Below are 10,925 nucleotides of genomic sequence, written 5' to 3'. Positions count from 1 at the left end.
ACTACCTACTGGTTCCTATAGGGAACCAATGGGGAATTTAGAAAAGTTTGAAGACAATTCCAAATATTCAGTCAGTGACTACTTTTTTTTGTTTTAAGATGTAATATTAATATATTTGCTTTTATATCAATGGTTGTAAAACATAATCTATATGAACATATGTATGTATCTATATAAACATACACACATACACACACACATATACTATTTTCTTCTTGATGGAAGAATGAGTCCATAAAAGCAAAAGGACTTAGGGCTCATGAAAGTCATAGTGTGGCCCTGAATAGTCTTGAATTTATTTTAAAAAAAATTTTTAATGAAATCAACTTTGTATTCTGAAAGTAGACTAAAAAAGTAGCATCAAAAAACTGAGGAATAACTCATTCAAACCAAACATAAGTGGTCATCATATCTTTTTTTTTAAGTTTAGAGACAGAAGAGGAGCAACAAGATCTTTCTTCAAGTTATATTAACATCTTCACTGATTCATTGCAAGGTGGCAAGAAATATTTGGTTTGGATCCAAGCTGCAGGTGCATTGGGCACAGAGAAGTCAAAACATCTGAAAATTAATCTGGATGATATAGGTAAAGAATGAGAAATCGTATATCTTTACAACTAAACAACTCATTTGTGCTGACCTAGTCAAATGAAGTCTTGATCTGAAAGGAGTTCCCCTAAAGTTCCTGCAGGTCATGATACAGAAAACAAGAATTACCCATAATCAACCAGCCCGAGACAACTCAAAGATAAGTGCTGCTACCATTTTGTTGTATACCCTTCCAGTCTTATTTCCACATGGGTGCATGCGGTTTTACACATATTTATTGAGAACTTCTTATGTTCAAGCATTGTTCTAAAGGCTAGGGAGAATAAGATAAGCAAGGTATCTGCTGCCCTAAATATCTTGCAATCTACCAGGGAAGATGGAAAGAAACAAGGTTTATAATAAACTGTGATGAGTCTTATGTTGTGAGAAGTATAGCATACTAAAGAATTCTACTGTATATACTATTTTGGAAGTTATGGGTTTGTTTTTTTAAGTTTTACAAAAAACATAAAAAATGGTGAATTATGTAGACATCTCTATTTTTACCAGCCAGATTTTAAAAATGCTAACATTTTTTGCTTCAGGTATTTTTTATTATTATTAACATACAGTGCATTATTTGTTTCAGGGGTACAGGTCTGTGATTCATCAGTCTTACACAATTCACAGCGCTCACCACAACACATACCCACCCCAGTGTCCATCACCCAGACACCCCTCCCCCCAATCCCCTCCCTATTTCTGGCCCACATTCCATGGTGCACTGAAGCCACTCCACACTAGCTCGGGAGAGCACGTCTGTGCATTTCCTCCCACCTGCATGTTCAGTAACCTCAGATCGGTAGCTTGGAATCAACCATGCGGGAAGTATTTACACCATGGAAATGGACAAACGCCACAATAGGAACTCCTCCCCCCAGGCTCCAGAGAACCGACTCTTAAACATTTACGAGCACACCCCTATCTATATGGAGATATAAATGGGGCTGGGTCAGCTGACCAGAAAGACAGCAAGCAGAATTCCTCCATTGTTTGCGAAGAAACAATCACCTTCAATGAATTCCTCCAATTTCTTTTTCTCAGCACTCCATGTCATGGAGTTTGTACCTCTCATTTATCCTTCACCCATACAGCCTTGTACTGGGTATCATGGGCACATGTGTCTGCCAGATTAATATTACCTCAAACGCTCAGTCCATTCCGCTTCATTTCTCCCACAGAACCTAGACTCATGCTTGCCATCCAGTGCACATTTAATGATAGTGGTTGAAGAAATTAGTTGCAAGTGAAATTAGTTTCTGGAGAAGCCCCCTTTGAAGGCAGAAGTAACATTAGTCATCTCCAGGGATAAGAAAGACCTTCAATGTGTCTTAGCTGTCAAACTTGAAAAAGACGCAAGGCGCCGAGGATGGTGCGTTAGTTGAAGTAGAATCGAGCCTCACGTACTTCAGAAATGGCGACAGACAGGAACTAGACATCACACAGGAGAGCAAAACAGGGGAGAAAGAAGAGAGGCTGAAGCCAAACTGAAATGAATTTGCAAATTCAGTCTAAATTAGAGGCCACAGCATGTGATGAAATGAGAAAATGCTTGGAGAGTGTCCTCCAAATGCAATGGATTATTACTGTTACTCTTTTTAATTTGGCTTACTAATGGACTTAAAAATTGTTGATAACAGCATCGAGCATTTCCTGGGAAATAAAGAGGCACATTCTGGGAAAACAATCCAAAATGAGAACAAAAATAAAACCGAACCAAACAGAAACATGAGAGGCAATGTCAGATGCTAAATAAAATCTAGAAGAAGAAATGAAAAAATATTATTCATATATTAGCATAAGCTCGAGGATAATGTTTCACTCTGGGACCAATTACTGCAAGGAAGGAGCGAGAAAATGGAAACAATAAACTATTTCTTAAAAGAGCAAAAAAAGAGGGGAGAGACATAAATATAATTAGATGAGCTTTATATGATTTCCAAATGAAGGGCAAGAGAGCAAAGAAGGTCTTTGAATGAGGAAAACAGGTACCGCAAGTGGAGATAAACGTGTGAAGTTGACAAAGTCCCGAAACTGTGAGCACTTATCTCTGAAGCCTCTGGTACATCGTTTCCATATCCAGGACCCTGTCTCTCCTGGACAAGAAACCAAGTTCATGGAAGGCAGTGAGCACACCTTAAGCATCCTGGACTCCCCCTCAGAAGCTGGCACAGGGTCCCCCACACAATACGTGCCCCACAAACCCCGAGTCATGCCTTCTGTGCCTCCCCAACACTGCTCTTCTATGAGTTCACCTTGTCACGTGCCTCTCTTCCCTCTTAGGATCGGTGAAAGGACCAGAACAAAGACCATAAACTTCCCACATCTTTCCATCCGTGCATGCCTAGCTTCTCTGCAAAAATGATCAACATTCACCTTCCCTGAATATATTTATTCACTCTACTGGGAAATTGCATTTAAAGAAAAATGTTTGCTCATGTCTAGACCGATCACTACACACACACACACACACACGCACAAAGACAAACAAACAAAAATGAATACCGCTTACAGAGCCTAAAATTTCTTGAGGGCTCAGAACCTCATAACACCAAAATTTCAATATGTGCCAAACTAAGTTGGCCAACTTGAAGACAAAATTGGGGCCACATTTTTCTGCCTCACTGACCCTCCACCTTATTTAGATTCTCTCTCTATATCTACTTTCCTCTGAAGTCAGCTTTTCCCTCAGGTGTAACGGAGGACAACCTCAAAATTTCTGTCCCAGACCCTCTGCTTTTTGCTGCTGAATGTCCCAGTAGCATCATTAACCCCAATGTCAAACTACAAATGATTCCTAAATGCATAGCCCAGCTATGACTACTCACCCTCTCTCAAGTTCCATTTATTTTTTTTATTTAAATTCAATTAGCCACCATAGAGTACATCATTAGTTTTTGATGTAGCGTTCAGTGATTCACTAGTTGCGTATAACACCCGGTGCTCATCACATGATGTGCCCTCTTAATACCCATCACCCAGTTACCCCACCCCCCCACCCAAGTTCCATTTATGTAGGTACCTATAGGAAACCTCACGGATTTCTCCCCAACACACAAATCTCATAAGCTGAAATCCAAGCTGGTCTTCCTCTCTCAAAACAACCTTTTGAATCATTATTACAAAGAGCCTTATCATATTCACAGGCATCAGGCTTCAACCACTTGGAAACATCTGTACAACTTTTCCTCCGCCCCACGTGTAATCTTTCATAAAACATTACCCGTGGTGAGCGGATCTATTTTCGACTTTTTTAAACAAATTTCTTTGGATTGTCCCAATTTTGCTTCCACAAAATTATATCCTTGACTCCTAATGGCTAGACCCCTGACACAACATATGACCAGGCTTCCTTGCTTCTGGGCTCTCTCAGCTTGAGATCATCTGTCTGAAGTCAGGTTCACTAGAAGCAAAGTCTGAGACGAGAGTTCTTGTTCGTGTGACTGATTAAGGGGGTCCTCTCAGGAGAAGGGGGAGTAGGGGCAGCTGATACAGCAGGGGCAGAATGCTCACAAAAATTACACTCCCAGCCAGAGACCAGCTTGAATCTGGAAACTCAATGACACAGGGAAGCTTTGGAGAATCAATGACAAGACAGAGTTGATTCCATCTTGAGACGAGGGCACCAGCAATTTGTAAGGCTTTGACATCAATGTACCTGATGGGTGGGATGTCTTACCCCACCACCCACCTCCAGAGGGTTCAATTAGCCAAGGGCAGCTCTCCAGAGACAGGACAGCTGTGGGGTGCAGTCATACTCAGAGCAGCAGGGGGTTGAGTGAGACTGTGGTGGAGGATATCAGAGCACCGACATCCCCGACACCAGTGGTTCTCAAAGTATGGTCCCTGGACCAGCAGCAACACCACCCAGGAATTGTTTGACATGCAAATTGCTCCGCCTCACCCAAGATCCACTGCATCAGAAACTCTGGGGTGGGACAAAACAATCCCAGCCTTTAGCCAGCCTCCTAGGTGATTCTGAAACACACTCAAGTTTGCATCACCTACATCGTCCAACACAGAGCATGTAAATATGTCGTAAGCCCCATACGAGTATTTCTTCACAAATCAAGAGCCTGTAGTAACTCTTTGTTATTGTCTATATCAAAAATAAACCCCCAAAATTAACAATAAAGGCTTCCACTGAATTAGACACTTTCTGTCCCTCCAAAAGCCTATCTCAGCCACCCCTTTTTCTTTGTGGCTAGTTTTCACAGAATCGCAGAATATTGAAAGAGAACTTTGAGATTAATTAATCTAGCTCCCACCTTTTTGCAAATGAAATGGCAGAGTCCCCCCCAAAATTGTAAGCATCTTAACCAACATGACACAATGGAACTTGGGACTCCTTATTGCAAGTTTAATGCTTTTTGTGATATACTATGCCAACTTCACTCCAAATGAAGAGAATCCATTATAACACTTAGTCACAACTTCCTTGGCTTTACCTTTTTACATTTGTGTTTGTGTTTTTACCTGCAGTTAACACACCGGCCTAACGTTTTTCAATCTAGTTCCCTTACCTCCTCCAGGAAAACGTCCATGACAGATGTGGCATATTGTGTTATTATTTATCAAATATTCACTATCCCCTCCCCACCCTCCATGGGAAGAATAAATTTCCTTGCCCCACTGGCGTTGGTGTTGGCCCTGGCTGTGGAGCAGGAGGAGATGCGATGTACACAGAGTCAAGGCACACTGTTTGGACCCAGCATTCCTGTTCTCTGCAACAAGAACAAGTCTCAAGTAGGAGGTGCCCTAGGGACCTGAACCATGGAGACACATGGATCAGACTTAAACCTGAGTGCCGCAAGCCTCACCCAACAGATGCTTAGTGAAACACCCTCTGGTTGTCTGCTGCAGCATGGCCACACAACCACAGGAGTCAGTGTGTACTGATCGGACGCTGGAGGCCAGCGTGTTGCATGCACGGTACATGCACCGACCCATGTAATTTCACAGTAGCCCTACAAAATGGGTGTCATGATTCGGCTCATTTTACAAATGAGACAAGAAAAAATGATGTAACTTGCCCTAAGCCACATTGATGGGATACAACCAGGACACCTACTTCTGAAGGTCATTCTGTCCTCTATTCTGTGGGCAACATTTCAGGCATTTGGTTACTTCTGTGTCCCTCCCTTCCCTGGCTTCTCAGATTTCTGCAGGAATTCCTATAGCTTTGCCCTGATCCCATGGTACTGAGTCGTAAAGGACTCTTAATATATCTCCCTGCCCATGTGGAGAGGCCAGATATGGCATGGTCCACATGCCACATACTCCTATAAAAAGGAGTTCGATAAGTATTGGTTAAGTGACAACTTCTGATGGCCCTAACTTGGCTCTCAGCGCCAAGCTTGGCCTCTCCACTGAGCTCCCATCCCTCCCAGTCCTTCCCCAAACCCCAGAGGCAGCACAGCTGTCTCCAACTTGTCGACCAGCTCTCCAGGGCCAAACCCTCAACCCGGTGTCTTGGTCTCCTGTGATCTGTCCTCAGAATCTCTTTTCTACCTCCTTTTTCTCCTCTCCCTGGGTTCACCCCATGTTCCACTCAAGCACAACAGTCTCACTCCTGAGCATGCAATTCCCTCTAGCTTGAGTGGCCCTTCCTACTCTAACCACAGGTGCAAATGCTTCCCACCCTGAAGGCCCTCTCCGCACACCACTCTTCTCCAGCCCCTCAGCTGAGCATCTCCTTCCCTATTCCGGGCTTCAACAGCACATCTCTGACTCTGGGTGTTTGTATTTAGCTTATGGCATTCCACTCAAGTCAACCAATGCTCTATGTGCATGCCTATTTCTGTTGCTGCTATCAGCTTCTTAAAGCTAGGATCCATGTCAAATTCATCTAGACCCGCTCAGAAATAGCTAGCACGACGACTTGCAAATAGTAGGCATTTGATAAATATTTCTACCATGAATAAGTGATGTTAAAACTCACTTGCATAAATGAGGTATTCACCATGAGCTTGTTGTAAAGGGAGTTGAGTGACGGCGTGCAGCAGGATCAATCACTGAGGGCACATCACGCCAGCTTCCCATCAGCAGATGTTGCCCATTGTAGAGCAGCATGCAGCCCAGTTCAGGTACTGTTGCCAAACAGAAGGATCTCTTGGCAGGAGTGTTGGCACACTCGGTGTTCTGCAGGCTGCGCCGCTGAACCAGCTCCTCCACTGGCAAATGAGCCTTCTCAGAATTGGCTTATGCCACCCTCCAAAGGCCTCCTGCCACGCAAACAGATGGGCACAAATGTAAGTGCACTGGGTAGCAAGCGTGCACATCCGGGCGGAGCTCCCGATAAAAGATTTGTCTCTCATACATGGCATCACCCCATCCAAACAGAAAAGCACACTGCTGTGTCATGTGAGGTGTGGTGAAGGAATTACTCTTGAATTCTAATCTTGGAACCCATTAATTAAAGAGTCCCAGACCCAGAAGTGGGAGAGAAGATGAGAAAGAGCTGAAAGAAGATACCGTCTCCCTTTCAAGCTTGGGCTGGTGGCATCGAGGAGCTGGAGAGAGATGTTTCCAGGGGGAGTTCAGATTTAAGACTTGTCTTTAAGCAGCAGCTAAATCCTTGACTGGGACTCCTGTGGCTGCCAGCAAGGCAAGGGAACACGAGACATTTCTCTCAGGGACTGGTGTCTCTCAGGGCCTCACACATGGGGGTGAATAAAAGTTTAAACTCTTCCCATCTGAGCCAAGATCTGTAAACCACGTTCCAACAGTGTGGGTTCAGAGAGGAGAGGGCACTCTCTTGCCCACCTTATTGAGAACCCGGTTGCAGTACTGTCCAAACTCAAGCTGAAAACCTTTATTGACTCAGAGGTTATCTTAATCGTCTGATGGCCTGAGCTGGCTAGACAAAACATTCAGGGGTGGGAGCAGCCAATGTGGCCTTTGGAGGACATTACAATTTTAAAAGCTTGCAATTGACAAAGAGACAATACCACCTACAACTCTAAAGCACTTTAATTCTGTTTTTTGGTTTGGGTTTGTTGTGGGGGTTTTTTGAGACACTAAAGACAGATAGGAACTGTATTGATCTACTTAGTCAGTAGATCTCACAAGTAATTTCTTCCGCTGGGGTTTGTGTTTTTGCTTTTCCTTTCCAAACTCTAAATGTACCCATGACTTATTTGGAACACAAGAAGTGCAGCTTGAATCTCCCAGTTGGTCATGTGCAGAATGTGCCAAACAGCTACAGAACCACGGGGAAGCCACACGATGGAAAGCAGATCATCTGGCAAAATAACTGTCCAGTGGCCAGCAGGTGACCCAGTTGCTGGACCAATATGCTGCCCAGTACTGGAAGGTGCTCAATCTCAGAAATGGGCTATAAATGTTTATTCGGAGCTGTACCATTTGGAAGCTGAGAGCCTTAAAGACCTCGGCTCTGCTGGTCACACTAGGGGTGTCAGGTGCTTCTCTGTAGATAAAATCCATGCAGTCTACTTACTGTTGCTTTTTTAAAAGTCACTCTTTGTTTCCAGACAGCACCAGACAGAGGCTTGACTGGGGATTAAGTAGCCACCATGAAGGTGGTTCACAGACATTAATAAAGAATAAGAGAGAAAAGAAGAAAAGTTTAAACATCCACGGTAGAAGGGATAGCTCACCGTGACAGCCTGAGATGTTGCATTTCTTAAACAGTGGAGGGTAATATACAGCCCCACAGTGCATCATAGTGGTACTTGAAAGCTTTTTCTGCAAGAAAAAAAATTATTTTTAATAATGAGTCAAGCCTTGGCCTCTGAGGTGTTTTACATAAAAGGTTTTGAAGAAACTAACTTCTAATTTTATTTACTGATATACACGCACTTTTAGATCTTCAAAAGTATTCAGGACTCACCTGTTTTTCAGTTAGAGTTAGTCCAAGAGTTTGACGTTAGGATCTTTGGATGACTTAATTTTAGATCATAAGTGTGTCCAAACTCAACTTCACTGCCCAGAATTTTTTTTTCATTCGCTACTCTTTCAGGCAGGAAGTCACTACAATGTTCATTTGTCTGGTAGCGGGATGAATGGCCAACTCCTGGCATGAACAAGTTGAAGAAGCTATAATTTGCTCCCTGTTTCCCTTGAAGGTCACTAAATTTAATACTGTGATTGAAACCCAGGGCCTTCTATAAATCTCCAGAGAACTGTGATTCCTAAAAAAGCAGATAATTTGGGCAGATATGTTGACCTGTGCACACATGTTAAGCAATTATAAATTGTTTCCTTTCATCTGTCTCAGAAGTAATCTATAGCAAGGCTCCAAAATATAAATCCTCTCTAAAATGAGACAGCCAGGGAATAGCCCGTGGAAAGCAGAGTGGTTGCCCATTGTAGAGCAGCATGCAGGTGGGTTCACCCACAGCGCTGACACCCCTGTGTGGCTTCAGATGATGACAGATGGCACTGATGCTCAGCCTTGGCTTGATTTGAACTGGTGGCTTCTCTCTCTGGCTTCCTTCTCGAAGGCAAAAACAACAAAACATGTCTCATTTATTCCATTGGCATCTTTCCCAGTCAATGAATGAGGATGACACTTCTCCCAGGTAACCATCTCAAAGTTCTCCAGCTGAGCTAGTTAGTACAGAAAATGTTTTGCTTTGGAAAATACATAATAAAATCATTCTTCTACTTTGTGCCTGGAGGAAAGGTAGGGCATTTAAGACAAAGTAGTTCTGCCTTTGCTTCTCCCGGTCCATGTAATCTTTGATATCCTAGAATGGAAAAGTGGTTGTACCCCTGGATACACGTGAAGCCATCAGAGGTCTCTAGAACCTCAAACTGGGGGAACTAGGGGTGCATCTGCCGGAATGTATCTTTGTTGGGGTAATAGAGACTCAGGGCAGGATGCAAATGGGTGTGTAAACATATCTGAGGCAGAAGAAGGGAGGCAGAGTGACCAATAACGAAGGGTCATGATAGGAAACAATGTTTGAGAGTGATGAGAAGGTCGAAGGTACTAACAAGTACTGAATCCCAAATCCACGTCCCTATAATTTCTATTGGCCTAAATTGAAAGGGTTCTCCCTATTTTTAGTTACCCTTCATTTCACTATAACTCATGCTGTCTCCCTATATTAGTTTGCTAGAGCTTCTGTAACAAAGTACCATAGACTAGGTGGTTCAAACAACTGAAATTTATTGTCTCACAGCACTGGAGGACAGAAATCCAAGATCAAAATGTTATCAGGGTTGGCTCCTTCTGAGGCTCTGAGCCAGGATGTTCTCTTGGCTTCTGGAGGTCAGCTAGATGGAATCATTAGTGTTCCTTGGCCAAAGAAACATCACCCTGATTTCTGTCTTCATGTTCATATGTAATTCTCCCTGTGCGTGCGTGTGTGTGTGTGTGTGTCTTTGTGTGTAAATTTCCCCTTTCAATAAGGATAGCAATTATAATGAATTAGCAGCCCACCCTGTTCATTAAGATCTCATCTTAATCAATTATATCTGCAACAACCCTATTTCCAAGGTCATATTCTGAGGTATTGAGGGTTAGGACTTCAATATATAAATTTGAAGAGGGCACTATTTAACTCATAATCCTCCCTAAAGTAACATTTCTATAACAGTCTGTATCTTCCTTCTCAGGCTGAGGGATCAGGGCCTCACCAATCAGAGTTACAATAAGGGGCAGAGGCTGTTTGATGTAGTATAAGACCACAGATTCAGGGACATGATCAAACTGCAGAAGCAAAAAGGAAATCAGAAACCCATTAGCTAAAAAAAGAAAGTCAGGTGTATTGCCAAGCCAAAAGGACCAGAAACAAGTATCAAAGTTAAGATAAGAATAAAGGAAGTTGTAAAATTGGATTCAACATAAATATACAAAAAGCAGGAAAGGGTAAATAAATGTACAATTATCAAACTAAAGTTTTGGTATTTTTCTCACTCCAAAGGGCTATTCATGCTTTATTGGATAGGTATCCAGCCTATTCTAACAGGGTTGAGAATCCTACAAAACAGGAGTTGAGTTCTATTTTCTCAAATCTTCAGACACCAACTCTTTGAAAAGAAAAGATACTAAGTTTATACTGCAATAAATTAATATGTAGGTTGTGATTTCTAAGATAGCTCTTAAAAATGAGACAGAATATTTCACTTCAAAACAAGAAGATACAAAAAAAGATTGATAAGAAATATTCAGTCACACAAAATAAGACAATAAATAAGAGAAAAAGAAAAGACAAAGGACAAATTGAAAGTACAACAAAACAATGATACATCTAAACTCTAACATATATTAAATTTAAGTGGATTAAATGTTCCAGGAAAAAGCAAAGATCATGCAATAGATTTCTAAAATCCTTCTATATGTTGTGCATAGTAGATCCATCCAAAAC

The sequence above is a fragment of the Zalophus californianus genome, chromosome 5 (genome assembly GCF_009762305.2).
Source record: "Zalophus californianus isolate mZalCal1 chromosome 5, mZalCal1.pri.v2, whole genome shotgun sequence".
Taxonomy (NCBI): domain Eukaryota; kingdom Metazoa; phylum Chordata; class Mammalia; order Carnivora; family Otariidae; genus Zalophus; species Zalophus californianus.
The sequence above is the reverse complement of the archived record's forward strand: the minus strand, read 5'-3'. Positions refer to the sequence as shown.